A 16801-nucleotide genomic window follows, 5' to 3' on the forward strand; every position below is an offset into this window, starting at 1 on the left:
TGCTGCTACATCCACGACATCTTACTAAAACTGTTAGTGATGAGTGGCACTTGCCTGCTGACAATAAAGTGGTGACATAGGCCAGGGTACAGAAGTTGCGGAAGTCCACCCTGCTATACAAATACTGTCTGGGTCAATTACAGCAACAGCAAGGTCTCTGTTTGCTCAGCCATAAAAGAAGGAGTGTGTAAGAGGAGGAAAAAAATCCAAACACCCAAACCACACACGGAAAGAGGGAGTACCTTGAAGAAAATACAGAACAAATACTGATAAGATCCTCTCCCTGTTCCCAGTGTTCACCCTGGAGGTCCACCTCAAAACTCTTAAGTAAAGATCTGAGGTTTTACTCCCACAGTGGACATCGCTGTCTCACTTCACATTGCAAGCCATGAACAGCTAGGGCTCTTGAGCATTTTCCTGCTGCTTTGGCAAAGGTAAGAGGGAACAGACTTGTTCATAAGAGATTAATCTGTGACATACTTTAAATGGGAATCTTGAACATACACTCCTCTGAGCCACAGCACAGCAGAAAAGGACTACAACTGGAGCTATCTGTAACAAAACTACAAATTACACAATAATGGCAGAAGTAAAGAATAAAATTTTAAGGCTGTCATAAAACTTCCGTTTCAAGGTGCAATAGAAATGAGCTCAGCAACGACATTCACACCCGTTCCTGGAATTTATTTAGTGGCTGCTGTTCAGGCTCCAGCTATGCCAAGGTCCAATAATTTGAGTACAAAAAAGAATGAAGAGACCATGACCTATATTTGTTCAAAATAATTTGTTTAATTATGCCTGTTTCCCAGGGAACACTGAGTAAAGTTAAACCCTTGGCCTTTACTCCTCCTCCAGGTTAATTACCAGGATGTAGTACAAGAGGCTGCAGTACAAAAGGCTGCCTAAAGCTATAAATTACAAAACCTGCTTTGAGACCGATCCCTGATTATGAAACCAGCAGAACAGAATTTATGACCTTACAACATGCTGTAGATTTTCATCAGTAGTGAACTGAGGCATCAACCACTGTGCTTCTGCAAGACAAGGACAAGCCACAGTCAGCATCAGACTAGCTAACTGCTATTTTACCAGCCTGAGCAAGATTTATCTTTGACTTACGCACTGCAGCATAGAAGTTGTTCTCTCCTGTACGAGGTGTAATGTTCTTCATCCCGACAGATAAAGCGCCCTGCAATTTGGTTTTCCGTTAAGTCTTCTGTGTATGTGACTCCCTGTCTAGTCTTCCTTTCACTAGGAAAAAACTAATTTAGTAGAATGGGTTCCGCTTCCAACAGGGCTTAATGTAGCTGAGTTCACGCCAGCCAAAACCCAGGAAACCTCTTTTACACAGAACTTATCATTCATAGTTTGCCTTTAGGAACCTTTACTGGTCTTCATCCAAAAATGTATACTTGAAGAGTACCAACCCACGGCTCTGAATAGATGGTAAAAGAGAAATTCAAATAAGGGGTCTTTTTCAAACTATCCATTTGAACTGCTTGCTAGTATTATGAGTGAGGAGCACTGCCAGTTTTGATGTTCCTTCTAAATCAATATCATCATCATCATTATCACAGAAATACTTTATTGGAAGATAATCTAGCATTTTTTTACCTGCTGGGGTAAGTGGGGGGCGGGGGGAAGCATCAGAAAGGTATCACTGACAAGCCTTAGTCCAAGTAAGGTAGAGCAGAAGAGAGATGTTATGTCCAACAAAGAATAGCTGAATGGGAAGTTGGACCCACAAGCCACAACTGAGCTGTAAAAATGTTAAATAAGAACATTCATTTAACTGATAATTTCCACTGACAGAAGCATAAACTGTGATGCTACAGTCATACCACTGCAGGAGATGCTAACACGAGGCAATTGTGTCATGGGTTCTAGACAAAAGTGCGAATATTCACACTTCAATTCTCAAACCTCTAGCAACAAGAAGTTAAATTTAAAACTACATATAAGATTATCCCACTTCAAACATTTTATACTGTTAAAACACTACTTGAAGAGCAATTTGAACAGTGTTAGAAACACTCCATGCAACAGAGAAACACATGAGAATATATGACCAAAATAAGATTCTCCAAGATAGTGAAACAACTGCTTTGATGGTACCTGCACCAGTACAAACTTTGTATTTCACAGAATAACTTAGGTTAGAAGTTACTTCTGAGATCATCTATTCCACAAGGAATTTCCCAGATGACTCACTCTGACCTACAACTAGTACCTTTCATTGCCTGCTTTTATTGGCTAGTGAGAAAACAAAACATAACAAAAATGACACCACATTCAACTAAGACCTCAGAAGCCTGAAAAGGATAATTCTGATCTAACAGGCAACTCAGCCATTTCATGACAAAGTTCTTTTAACTCCTAGTAACAATAACCAGCATCTACCACACCACAGCAGCAAATAGGGACCAAAAGCTCCCATAACCAGCCCCCCTTGCCTCCTTCATGAGACAGGCTCATCCCAGCTTGAGCGTACTCTCCTCTCACTGGTACATCTCCGTGATCACTCAAGACCCACACCCTTCACAGAGGGTCAAAATTTGAAAGGACAAGTAGGCCAACCTCATATTCTAGCTGCCAGCAGAACCGGATCTGCCAGAGATGGCAATGTAACACCATTCACCAGCACTGAACCAGAGATGACAAGAGGTTGAACAGAAAGACACATACTTTTGTGCTTGGTTTTATGGACTTTTGCCTTAAGGGTCCAAACAGCAGAGAACAGGGGAGAGGGGAAAAAGGTAGTATAAAGTTATGACTCAGTGGCAGCATTTAATCGTTGTGAAGATCCTGCTTATGTACCTAAACATTTATTCCCCCAGCATATGGTTTCAGTCAGTATCTGTTACTTTTCTGGGAAGATCACAGACCTCTTTGGGTTTACATATCAGTCCCTACATATATACTCAAGGCAACAAAACCCAAAGAACTTCACTGAGCTGCATGGACTCTCAAGATCCATGTGCAGCAAAGACATGAGTTAAATTCCTGGAGCTTCACTTTGGCTTCCTACTCTGCCCTGATCCAAGTGCTTCCTTTTGTAGCACACTGTTGCAATGTTCTCTTTGGAGTATTTACAATACAGACAGCAGTCAAACATATATGGCAACACAAAGACACTTTCCTAACAACACAACAAGCAAGAAATAATACCAAAATAGGTTTATGAGATGTTTGAAGAAATAATAGAACGAGGTTGTTCTACTTCAAACTCATAACTTGTCGTATAAAATAATTTGTTGCAAAAAACAGTCATGCTATAATTAGTCTGAATTATGTTCTCAACTGACTAATGCCTCAAGGATTTATACTCATCTATTTTAAGTTCTACCGTGCAAGAACCCATTTTTACATCATCAGCTCAAGTCAGACTAGGTAAATACCAATTACTCCATTGCACAAAGTACACTCTGTGTGGGAAATCCTACACAACTAAAGCAATAGTGTAACATTCAGTACTCTAAAACAGTTACTAGAAAAACACCTAATTGTTCATTTTACACCACTGATTTTTAATTAGCTTCTGTGCCCAGGCCTGAAGTGCAGAGCCAGGGAGTGGTCCCGCTGCGAAAGCAGAGGGCTCCAGCGCTCCCCAGCCCTGCGAGGCAACAGAAACAAAAGGACGACAGAAGTTTTCCATTAGGGCCCCTGCCAGTACTTCCTACATGTTCATCGTTCGGGCTGCAGAAGCAGCCAAATACCACCAAGCTGTTCAAGTGACAACTCCACACTTACAGGCACACTGACAGGACCTGCACGGGACCTTAGTTAAAAGCTGTATGGATGTACCCTACGCTGCACACGAAACCTCTGTGCTCTGCACCTGGCTGACAGCCTTGGGACTCCCCAGCTGAAAGACAGGTAAATATGAGTGTGCAAATACATGAACTTTTCCTTAAAGGGGACAGCTTCATGCTTTCTAGACAGTGAAGGGCTTACACACACAGCCGTCCAGCAATGCTAGGAAGATTATTACTTGTCAGTGAGCAAATGGATGTGCTTTGTTCATTCCTGACTATAAAGAATTACTGATTTTCAGCTGATTGATTAATTCATTCCAGGAACTGACTTATTCAAGAAAAAAACAATTTTGCATAGCAAACTAGAAAGCCAGGTATTTCACAACAACCATAAACAAGGGAAGTTAAAAGAAAGCAAGACTATGGCCTTCAAATCTAGTCTGTGCACAGGATCAGCAAACTTTAACCCTTAAAGCTTATTACTGAAAAAGAAGTGTTTTTCCCCCTAAAGTGTAACATTTGTAAGATACATTTAGTCTCCTAGCTAATGGAAAACTGAGTATTTTCAAAACACCATCAAGTGCAGCCAATAACCAGTTATTTGGACTATAGATAGGCACAGTGTTTACAGAATGAGTGCAATAAAGTTGTTCTCTCTAGCAACAATAAAAGGGATATTCACACCATCTGCTTTAGGCAACTTAAGCACCTAATTTAGAGCAACTTGCTAGGCCAAAGTCAGAAATCTAACATGCTTTTTTACCCAAGCGAGAGGTCTTTGGGAAAGTGAATTAGATGTATAAATTAATCACAGCTAGTATTGCTTTGCATGCATATTCACTGAACAGCTATAGGAAAGTTTAGCACAAACAGAGGCCTTGCAAAGATTTAAAACTAATTTGAATCTTTAATATGGGATTAATTTGGTTGACAGTTCTTAAACCTGCCAGAAAGAAGCTGGGATCCAAAAGCCTGAAATCGGAGGCCCACCTCTCCTAATGATGAAATGAATACTAATTAATGGCTCCAAAGAAGGAAAGAAACTGTTAAATCTAGTGCTTCCTTAAGACAACAGCTGAGCTAAAGCTAGAACAGAGCGACCTACTGGTAACACTTTCCCAGTGCCCTCAGAAAATAACCACCCATGCTTTGTAGTAAAAAAAAAAAAGCTTTTAACCTTCCCTATTACCAAATAAGACAGCATCTTCTCTCTCAAACAGACACCATGTAAGGAAAAAAAGGAAGCAATGTCTAGGAAGGACTTCTTTCCATTTCTTTGTATATCTTAGAAAAGAATGTTGCTACCAATCGGACAGCCCAGTGACTCTCTGCACTGCACAGGCAACAGCCAGGTAGCGGGACTGTGTGGGGCTGTGTTTGTTTTTTTCAAAAAAACCCTGAAGTCTACTCAGTATAAGTCCTTACAATCTAATGGTTAGCACTGGTCCACACTCAGCATCTGTGACAGCTGAATAGTATGAATACAATTTCACACATACACACAAAAAAACAGCTGCTAAGCATAGGCAGGATTGGCTGCCTGCTCATCACAAGCACATAGTAAAATTGTCTCTTAGAAGGACACCAGCAAGTCCCACTCTGACCCGTAACTGACTTGACGCTTGTCCCAGCCAGGATCTAACCTCCTATCAAGATTTTGTAGTGAGCTCTGATAAAATCTGGAACAAACATGAAGCAACAATAGAAGTAATAAACTGTAAATACTTGCTGCTGCCCTTTTACTTACTTATCTACCGCTTGCGGTACTGTACCACATTCTCCCCAGCTTGGGGAACTGCCTGAAGGAAATTCAGCATTTACATCAAACACACCTGCTTTCAAGTAAACTGGCAACAGCAAAACCAAAGGGACCACCTCAGCTTTGGTGCATGACAACAACTCAGTTTTCAAATGGGTGAAAGTGTTGCTCACAGGAGCATAAACATGCAGCTTTTTCTTTTTCTTTTTAAAAAGGCTTTTGCTACTTTCTTTGAAAGCAAACCAAAACAAAAGTCACTACATACAGCTGACAAGTCTCCACCCTTATTTCCAATAGTTTATATAATACAATTTTATAATATATCCAATGCTTCAAGGTAGCAGACATAAAAGTATGAAATAAAAGAAATTACATTGGTGCTGTTACTCAGTTGTATACTTAATTCAAGGGAAGCCTTTAACTGCAATTTGAAGCTGACAGGGAAGTTTCTATGGTCGATTACACAGAGCCTTGGCTAAATATAAATTAAACTTTCAAGTTCTTAAAAAGCCCTGCTCTTCCTGTAGCTGCCATTAAACCATCTGCTCTTTTTAATTACATCTCTGCTTTAACTATAGCTTCCTTTTTTTTATCCCTAGATCGCTACCACAGAACTAAGATAGGCTCTATCTTAGCTCTGATTAACGTAACGTTATTGAACAGACCCTCTAGACACTTCATCTTCTGAAACTTGCTAGACATCTAGGAAACAGCATCTCCTGTGGCCTTCAAACCAGAAAGACCTCTTGGCTTGACTTTCTGTAGTAGATTGGATTATGTGTTTTAAGTTGTTATCTAACACTACAGTCTTTATAATATTTTTCTTTAATATACTGACTACATAAATACCTCCATAAGACAGCTCCATCACACCATGGTTTTCCTATATCTTTTAGTGACTTTTGACGTTTCACAGAATTTCCAGTCTGGCAATTCAAAACTTCTGGGGACTATAGAGAACAAGCTAAAGAAGTGACATAGTGTATCAATGAGTGTGATGACTACTCCAGAAATTTTAAGTCCAGATTCACAGAGACATTTTGGCTCTTAACCTCATACTGAGGTCAGGCAACAGAAAGGTATATAAATACCATTGTTGACATAGACATAAAATCATTGCGCCCTTCAAACTCTTCCTGAATCTGTATTATTTATGGCATACTGTATTATATACGACGCTTTGGGGGCGCGGTGGGTGGGAGGAAGTCACAAGAGTAGCTACAGAGGCACTTTCAGGAAGAAGAAATTCAGCAGAAATGCAGTGGGGACTGGGCCACAGGCAAAACTAGAAGCAATGCCCAGTGCAAGTTATCTGTTTCATCAGTGGGAGGAGAGTGGTCCACATGACTCTTACAGCAGCTCTAAAACCAGGAAGTTAGAGAAATAGCCAAGCATTTGGGGAAAGCATTCATGCACTCAAGCTTTATAGCAGCCATACACTAGCACCAGTTTTGTACCGTTTCTGATGTTACTGTGCACCAGCAGAGCACTGACTCACTCAACAGAAAATACTCTGTGCTGGGGCAAGGGGGTGTCAGGGAATGAACCCCCTCACCTCCTACAGCAGCCAGGCTTTTAGATACACAAAAAACTACTAATCAGCTCCTTCATCAAAACACACTGCACCACCACTTTCCCCTCTTGTAACTCTTCTCTCCACACCTTCACCTCAGTCCTTCTGCTCCAATGCATCTGTCCCCATTCCTGGCTGAGCTGCTCTCCGTGCTTCTGCTGCTCCCTTCAGAAGATCTCTCCCTCAACCCCTTCTCCTTACCAGGAAGAGGCTTCCAGGAACTACCATTAATCTGATAAACGAGGCAAAAACATCCCAAGAAGATACTCCCCACTGCCCAGCCTCCCTTCTCCAGAAACAGGATGGGGACAGGGAAGAAAAGTGCTTTTCTGAATATGGAGATGTTTATGCTGTTTTCTGTCTTACGTATAGTTAGAGATGTTTTCTGTCTTACACAAGGTATAGCAAAAGTTTAAGAGTTTCTGTTTTAAGACACTTTTAAGTATGTGCAGCGTAAGAAAAAGTAAAGCACATTACAAGCACTTTGTAGAAAGGGACGTTTGGTAAAAAGAAAGCATTGTGTGACCGCTCTGACAAGACTACCATCTTAGGCTTCTTCCTCTTGTTAACCATACGCATCAAAATCACAAGCTCAAGATAAGCTGAGGGCACAGGCAAAACGCCGAACTGCAACTGCGAGAGCAAAACACTCATTTTCCTCTGAAACCACCTCATTTGCCTATGAAGCAAGAGCAGCTTTCTACGAACCGCGGAGCTGCCGCGGGCCCCGACCTCCCCGGACACCAGCCCCGGGGCCGCTGTCTGTCACCCCGAGTGCGCCACGGCCGCTGCTGCCGCCCCCTCCGGGCGGACGCCGCTGCCCCGTCACCCCGGGGACACCGGCCCGGCCCGGAGCCCCGCGCCACTGGGTGCCACTCGCCCCTCTGCCCCCGGCCCGGCCCGGCCCGGCCCGGAGCCCCGCGCCACTGGGTGCCACTCGCCCCTCTGCCCCCAGCCCGGCCCGGCCCGGAGCCCCGCGCCACTGGGTGCCACTCGCCCCTCTTCCCCCGGCCCGGCCCGGCCCGTCGGTGGCTCCTACCGCGGGTCCTCGGCAGCCGCCGCCCCTCCTGACGGCTCGGTAGCGCTGCGAGGCGGTGGCGGCGGGAGCGCAAGAGGAGGAGGAGGAGGAGCCGCTGCGGACGCGGCTCCTTCCGCCCGCCCCGCCGCCGGCCGCGGTGCGAGGGAGGGCCGGGGGCGGGGAAACGGCGGCCGAGCCCGGGCGGTGGAAAACGTGACAGGGCTGCGGCGGGGCCCGCGCCCGGCCGCCCCGCCCGCTGCGGCAGCTGTGCTGTCCCGGCCCGGGGGGAAGCGCCGCCGCGGCCCAGGCGAGGGAGGGGCGTTCCTCGGCGACCCGCCTTGACGGGGCCTGCGGGGCAGCTGTCAGTCAGCGCCCAGCGCCCAGCGCCCCGCGCCCCGCGCCCCGCGGGGGAGGCCCGCGGCAGGGCAGCCTCGGCGGCTGCTGGCTGGGAACAAGGGCGAGCTCCGGAGCTCGGGTTTGACTAAAAGGCGAGTGCGAGTGACAGGTCCGTTTCGTAAGGCACAGAACGGGGAAAGAAGTAACTGCACCCATCACGCGGGCAGCCCGGGCTTTCCCCTGCGATACGCCGTCCCCTGAGGGAGCGGGGGGCGCGGCGGCCGCCAAACCGAACCGAGGACGCTACGGCCCGAGTCGAGGTCCTCAGCGTTCAGCGGAACGCCGGATTTAGACCCAGAACCTGACTGCTTTCACCAGGAATTCATAAAACATGCAGAAGACGTGTTTTCCAGGCAAGGTGGGACAGACCCCCCCGTTATCTGCCACATAATACACATTTCCTTCGGTAAAAGTCTACAAAAATTTCGGAGGAAGGACGCTTCTCACGTTGACCTTTTCTAGTACAAGCAGTACTAGCTAAACGCTTCAATAAACAGATTTTTTCCTACATGCATTCTTTAAAGATGAGTGAAGTTGCTCACATGGAAGCATTTAGAGAGACAAAACAAAATAATAAAAATGAAAAATAAAAAGGCCTAGCATTTTCCAGTTAGGTTTCTTTTGCCAAGACACTCATCAAAATAACATAGCGGACTGAATCACAGCATTATACAACTTGGACGGGGAATAAACTCTTCTTTGCAGCTGCGTTTTTTGCGAACAGGGTCTCAGCACCTCCTTTCCAATGCTCGCGTCCCTCATACGCATGCTTTGTAACAGGTGATTTCATTTAGAACTAAACTAATTTTGATGGATGTGTTCATGCTTCTTAAAGCATATGTTCTGTTCACCCACCAACTCCTTTCAGTGCAGCGGCTGGTTTTTCTTCTCCGTACAGCTTCGACATACCATCATGGCCAATCATTGAAATACAACAGCTGCGATGGAACTAATCCCTTCTTTTTTTTTTCCTCCTCAGAATTTTAACTGCCACCACAGAGGCCAAGGCCATACCCATGGGAGAAAGCTAAACTTAAAGTAGTCCAAAGCAGGTGAACACGTATATTTCAATTTAAGAATGGCTTATCGTGGTTTAGGATAAATTATAAGTTTATTCCCATCTGATCTTAGACCTCACTGATAAAGACATTTCTAATTAATATGCAAAGCTAAACATCAACACAGGTTTTGATGCAGAGTCTAATCTGACGTTCACTGTGCAGGTGGATGGAAAAATTAAGATGTGCCCACAGAGTAGCTCATGGAATCATAGAATTGTTTTGGTTGGAAAAGACCTTTAAGATTGTTGAATCCAACCATCAACCCAACACCACAATGCCCACTAAACCGTGTCCTGAAAATATGCATATGCAAAGGCCAGGGATCATTGTGCTCTCAGTATGCTGGTAGAGCTCCTCTTGGGAGTTAACTTATCTGACCTCTGCCAGCCGAAAAGGGCCACATTAGCTTTAACAGCAGTTTTGTTAATCAGAGTAATTTTGACTGAAACAGGTTAGGAGTCATTCAGAAGAGCCGCTACTCCCATCCCATGAGCACATAGTGATCTCTACAAAGGGTTACTTCTTCCAGCAAGATTTGGAAAATAGCATATTTCTGCAACTTGAGTACTGTTATTTTCTCATGTAGAAAAGCCCTTTGAGTATCATGCCTAGGCTGCAAGGGATGTATGAGGAAGCTTGTACTGCTGCAACCAGCCCAGTATTTATTCCATACCCGGTTGTGCTCGGTTTGAAGTCAATTGCAATGTTCCATGGATTTAACTAATGTCCAGGTTTGGCTCACTTCTATGAATCCCTGTATTTATCCAGCCTCAGTGGCTCGAAGTCCCACACCTTCGACACTGCATTCATAAACAGAAAGCTGGGCTAGCTATGGCAGCATATGGAATATTTTTCTGACAAGGAAACCATTGTATGGAAACCTCACTAGCTGCCATTTTCAGACAGTCAGGGGGAGTGAGGCATTTGCTTAACATACTTAATTTCTGGAAATTTTTCCACAGGAATGATAACCTCTGAGCCCACGCTCTTTGGGAGCTTTGGCTGGAGCAAATCCCTCATCCTCTAAAAGGTGTTACGGGTAGCAAATGTTCTTGTCAGCAAAAGAAAAAGATACGTTGCAGTAGCTTTGGCAGCGTGTTTTATCAGTAAAAATTCATCAAATTATGAGAACCTGTGAAAAGTGATCCAAGTGTAAGCAATATAGTATAGCCTGCTTGGAAACGTAGGCAACCCAAAACAATAGCTTTAACTTCCATAGACATCTTGATGGAGACTGAATTCCCAAACTGCCTCTGAGGCAAAAAATAAGCACTGGGGGAAATTTTGTTAGCAATATGAATGTTGTGACTAAGGCTTCACTATTCATTCAACACCACATTCTCTGGCTGTTGGGGTTCTTACCTGCTCTGTTTCTTTCATACCTCCACAGGGCAAAGGGATTCCTGATGCCCTTGGAGAGAGGACACCCATGTGTCATGTCACCCCAAATGTATAAAAATACACAGTTACGTAAAATATGGAAAGCATTTTCAGAAGGATGATATGTGAATTTCAGTGTTACAGAGCTAGATGTAACTTGCACATTAGATTAATTACATCCCTTCAAGTTTATTAAAATAAAAAGAGATGTTAACAGAAACTCCACATGCAGCCCACTTCTGTTCACCTTCAGCAGCATGACATCTGGTACTCCCACAGAGACGTTCACAGTATAGTTGCTGCCAAAGAGGGACAAGGCCACTCTCTCCTTTCAACCCTTCACTTCCAGCCAGGCTTTATTTGATCCTTGTTAGATGAGCTTAGCTGTATCATGGATTCCTACCAGCAGGATAGATCTAAGAGCCTTAAGATTTCCGACTAGGACTCTCCTCTATATCTTTGTAACACATTTCATCTCAAAAGTACATTAGAACAGTTTACTGGTGAAGGAAATATTATGTCATAATTTGATTTACTACTTCTCTAGAGCATAATGTAACTGCAGCCATTTTCCTTAAAAGTTTACAAGAGGAAAAGTATGCAGAAACATGTAGTATAGCGTACTATATGACATATATTTATTATATGTATGTTATATTATATACCTACGTTTTTAAGACTGGTTTTCAATCAGCTCAGTTTAGGAAACCTAAGCCCAGCCCGGAAGTGGAACCGCTCCAACATGCAGTTCCTAAGGTAACCACAGAAGCCATGCTGTGCAGCTGATAGAGGGGGGAAAACAAAGATATTTTCTCCAGTTAAAATTACAGGAAGCCTACCAGCAAGTTTTAATATCTTTTTTTTTTTTTTTCAGTCTTTAGGGTTTTAATATTTAAACTGGTATTTAGCCAGGATAGAATCCCTAAACCTCATGTGCTATGCACTTTGAATAGAGGTTTACTTTTACTCATATTAACAACTGTATTAGGATTTCAAACCAAATGCATATGGACAGTGATGCCACAGCCAGGATAAGACAGCAGCAAATGAGGCCTAGAATCCTTGGTGTCGGGATAGGCGAGAGTTTGCATATCATCTGAAGCATGGTCATACTGCTTTCTGACATCGTGCCGGCATTGACTCAGTACCATTTCAGAGAAATCTTTGTGGGAGAACCCACAAAATCACAGCAGCATTTCCTGCAAGCACTGCATTTTCCTAGTGCATCTTCCAAACTTCAATTCCAAACTCATACTTTTCCAAGGGGATTTGACCTTAGACCTGTGTAGGTCTTCAGTACACAGGATTTTTACTGAAAGTTTTTTTGCACATATTTTGCATTTTTCCCAGAACAATCATGCTGTGAGCTTTGATTGTGGAGCTATCTATCTGAACACCCTCCCCTGTTACTGAATTCATTCAAATTAAGATAAGAGCTAATTCTACACTCCAGGCTATACAAGCTACGGAGTGTTGAGTGTGCATTTGTATGTAAACCATCACCCTTTGCATGCAGCAGAATATAGTCTTGAAATAAACAGTTTCATCAAGGAGTAGCAGATGGAAGTGCTTTAGTTTCCATTTTGTATTAACACAAACTTGTCCCTAAAGCGTTACAATTGGATAGCTCTGTGTTTTACTGCTTGGTGGACATAACCTGGCTTACTTTGGTGGGCTGATACCTTGCAATGCACACTTACAGAAGTCACTAGTTCAGCCTATTGCAGGTCAGATTTTCTACAGTTTGTTTAGATCTTCTGCTTTGAGTTGTATCTTGTACAAAATTAAATTCTGAACTCCAATTAACATCTAATTCCAAGTAATAGATAACAGGAAAAGGAGCTCACAGAAACAGACTGAACTGGCCCTGGCATGCACACCCCACCTACACCTGCAGAGTTTAAGCTCCCAATATGGGAAAATAGATAAATATTTGCTAATATTTTTAAGTACTTCTGAATGCAATTCAATTGGGTGTCTGGGAAACCCATCTGAATGGGTTCTAGATCATCCATTTATCCCTATGTGTCAACTGTGGCAGCTTGCAATACCATTTTGAACTCTTTGCTTCCTCATTGTAGATGAGTTTCCAGCCCCACAAAGTTTCTGGGTGGAACTTAATATGACATAAACACAGATACCTACCTTTTTTTTTTTCCCCATCTCCAGGAAATGGAGAGTGAAGCAACTTGGGCAATCTGACAGTCAACAGTATCACAGAGAGCTTTCAAATCAAGGTCAATAGGTGAGCAGAGACTTCCTCCTCTTGGGCAGAAGAAAAGCAATGTTCTCTGATAAATTCACAGGAAGCTGAAGAGACTTACCCAACCAGTTTCTTTGGGATTTTCCATACTGCAAATGCAGATTAAAACGTTAAAGAAAAACTTTCATTATAACTTGTATGTAAACTAAGAAATCATGAGCTATTACAAGTACCTACACCTACAGTATCAGAGACTTGACAATCCTTGTGTTTACAGACACCATACTCCATATTTCCAGCTATTTAGAAGAAAAAGGTTATTATGCCACAAATATTAAGAAATTATTTACAAAAGGAAAAGTGCCAATGTTTTGTGAAGTCATGCAAATAACGTTTTGTCCTCTTAACTGACCCCAATTTCCATATGTTGCAGGTGAATTATTAAGAGAAGTCATTGCTGTAGGGTTAACCAAAAGGTTTTATTAAACAATGATGGAATGATGATTAAACAATTATTAAACAATAATTAAACAGCAAACGCTCTACTACTTACTACACTTCTAATAATTAAGCTAGCTTGTATACAACATGCTTTAGATCTAATATAAAGTGTCGGTTACCTCGCTGTAGCTATCAGTTGCCAGGTAAGGGATCTCTCGACCTCGAGGAGTAGCCCTGAGAGGTGTTCCTGCTCAAGGGGAGATCTCTGCCATGCAGCCCACTGCCCTGCAGGAGAGCTCAACAGGCTCTGAGGGCTACAAATACTTGTAGCATAAATTGATTGGCTCATTGTCAAACTCCCATCTGGTGCACGTGCAGGTATGCAGCCATAGCAGCTTTAGTTTTGTCTGGTCCCAGCTCAGGCTGGTCCTGCTAACTCCTGATAAGACATGACCTAAATTCCCTAGGTTTCTGAGAAGATATGGCTTAGCACAATTTCAAGGCTTGCACAGCAGGGCTGGCTTCGGCTTGGTTCAGGTACCACTGACAAATAGGCCTAAGTATCGTTAACTCAGAGTGGATGCAACCCGTCACACTGTACAGTTTGGGAAAAAATTTTGGGAAACAAATATCTCAATTCTTATATCCCCTTGCCTCCTATGTAATTATTCCATACTCTTGTCTTTCAGCAATATTTCTATGATTACCTCCTCCTTACTTTCTCATCACTTCGCAGTTCTAATAGAAGAAGATGGGATTTGGAGTCACTCACTCACAAAGCTCTGTTTAGCCTTGATTCTGGCTTTGATACCTTACAGCTCCTCCTGTCAGGCCATGCATTCACAGCTTTTCACCTTTACTGTGCTACTCACTAGACCTAAACCCTCTCCCATATCTTCTGCTCTTCTCTCCTCACCTTTAAATCCTATATGAGGATACACTATACTGAAATATCCTTCTATTCCCTCATCTGCTATATGCCCCTCTTTCTTATTTGTATGTTAGTTTTGTGGGGAAAGGAGTGCCTATGTTTATTCATATATTAAGTATGTCAAAACAGTTGTGGAGCTGAAAATATGACTACTCGGCAAACATCAAGATCTGGGTAATTTTAGCTCACTATAGGCCTAGTATGTGACTTTAGCCTGCCCGTGCTTCAGATTTCCTTCCCTAAAATTGGAGATAAATATCATTCCTCTACCCTCAACGTGAGAATAAAAACCAAGCGGACTACGTAAAGATAAATGTCCTATATATACAATTCTTCTTCATAATTACTTGTCAAAATTAAAAGGCTCAGTAAAAAAAATTCCCAAGACTACCAAAACACAGTTCAAACTGTAGTTAAAAGTGTAACTTGTCAGACCTTCTGATCATCGAATCTAATGCCCACAGGGGCCATCTGTTCACAGCAAGCTCTGAGGGGCTCCTTCACCTCAGTAATGACATGGGTCAGCACCTCCTCAAACCATGCCTCCAGCTGCAGCAGCGTCCTGCTGTGGCAAAACACTTCTTTGGGGCATAACTCTTGGAACATAATAAACTAGGTCTCATACGTAGAAGTAGCATAATCTTTCCATGACTCAGGCCTGACTCACTCGGGAACCTTTCCCACATTCAGGGAAAAACCATGTCATTTAAGCCACCTTTAGCACAGATGATCTTTTACCCAAGATTGCTCAAAATATTCTGCAACCATTAAGAAAAGCAAGCGCTGAAAGATTGCCTTTCATAGGTGTCCCAGCCTCCCAGGTAAGCACCCTAACCACGGACTAGGAACAGATCTTGAAAGAGCTGGATGACACAGTATTTAACTGAAACTGAATAAAATCCATTTTATGTTCTCAGTATTGACAGCAATGAGACAGCATTCGTATAAAGGGAAGAAGGTAAATTCAGATCTAAATTTAGAGAGTTTTTCCAACAAACATTGCCTACTTAGCTGATACTTTCAATCAGTACACACTTTTTTCCCTGCCTTTAAAACACAGGGAATGAGAGTCTCCTTGCGGCGAGCGAGCAGCACGACCATATAGCATTGGATGGCCGTGCCACATCTCTCAGGTCCGTTCTGCAGCTTCACCCAACAGCGTCCTTCCACCGCAGCTGTGCGCCTGGAGCCAGGGGAACATGTGCAAAACACAGGCTCAGGTGTGACAGTAATTCACCTTTGCCAAGGAGTTTGTCGTGGTTTCAGCCCAGCCGGTAATAAAGGACCACGCAGCCGCTCGCTCACTCCTCCCGCCTCCCTCCGGTGGGATGGGGAGGAGAATCAGAAAGGAGAAGAGGAAAAAAAAAAAAAAAAAACCCCACAAAAAAAAGCCGGAACCTCCAGGGATGAGGTAAGGACAGTTTACTGGGACAACACAAGAAGAGAAGTTACAACAACAACAACGGTACTAACACAAGAATGTACAAAACGAGCGATGCACGGAGCAACCGCTCACCACCCGGAACGCGAGGCTCCGCCACTTGCCCCACCGAAAGCCGAGAGGGCCCCCCCCGCCCGCTCCCCAGTTATATACTGAGCGTGATGTCACATGGTATGGAATAGCTCCTTGGGTAGTTCAGGTCAGCTGTGCCCCCCCGCCCAGGTTCCTGTGAAAATTAACTGTATCCCAGCTGAACCCAGGACGGAATTCTTCTCTTTTTCCTTCTTTCTCCAACTCAGCCAGTCCTAGATGGTTACGGTTGGCCTCAAACACTTCTTTGGTTGGTTGGTTTGTATTGCACCCCTCACCCTTACTTTAAGCCCTGCAAATCTCCTTTGACTGAAGTTGTAAGGGAGGGAGCATCGTTATATCCTGAACTAGACTTGCGGTTTCATATTTAGGAGCAATATGAAAAAAAAACATACTTTGTTGATTTTTACAGAGCAGCTGCCATCAGCAAAACCTATTATCTGAGGTGGCTCAGAGCACAAAGGAATCACAGCTCGATGCTAATGTGTAAGATTCACACCTTAAGTCTGTTAAAATACATTACATGGTGAGTCACAGCCCTCTCCTGGAAACAGGGAAAGGTTTTTTGTCTTTTCTTTAAATAGTTGTGCTATTTCACCTCCACAAATATCTAACACGCACAAATATGAGCCACTGACATTCCTGCTTCCTTCAGTTTTAATTTAATCCTCAGGAACTGAAGGAATGAAAAATGTGTTAAGAAAAAAATATTTTATGTGATGCTCAGATGTAAATAGGTCAGAATTACAGAGG

At 43.3% G+C, this 16801-nt stretch overlaps 1 protein-coding gene across 1 annotated transcript in view; it reads right to left on the bottom strand.

The window, feature by feature from the left end:
• Window positions 1-8340, bottom strand: part of ANXA11 (annexin A11) — a 28150-nt gene extending 19810 nt beyond the window's left edge. Inside the window, exon 1 of the mRNA XM_069796188.1 lies at window positions 8127-8340. The gene's annotated coding sequence lies outside the window, so the exon portion shown is untranslated. The remainder of the gene's footprint in view (window positions 1-8126) is intronic.
• Between the last annotated feature and the right edge of the window lie 8461 nt (window positions 8341-16801).

The sequence above is a fragment of the Haliaeetus albicilla genome, chromosome 11 (genome assembly GCF_947461875.1).
Source record: "Haliaeetus albicilla chromosome 11, bHalAlb1.1, whole genome shotgun sequence".
NCBI classification, from domain to species: Eukaryota; Metazoa; Chordata; class Aves; order Accipitriformes; family Accipitridae; genus Haliaeetus; species Haliaeetus albicilla.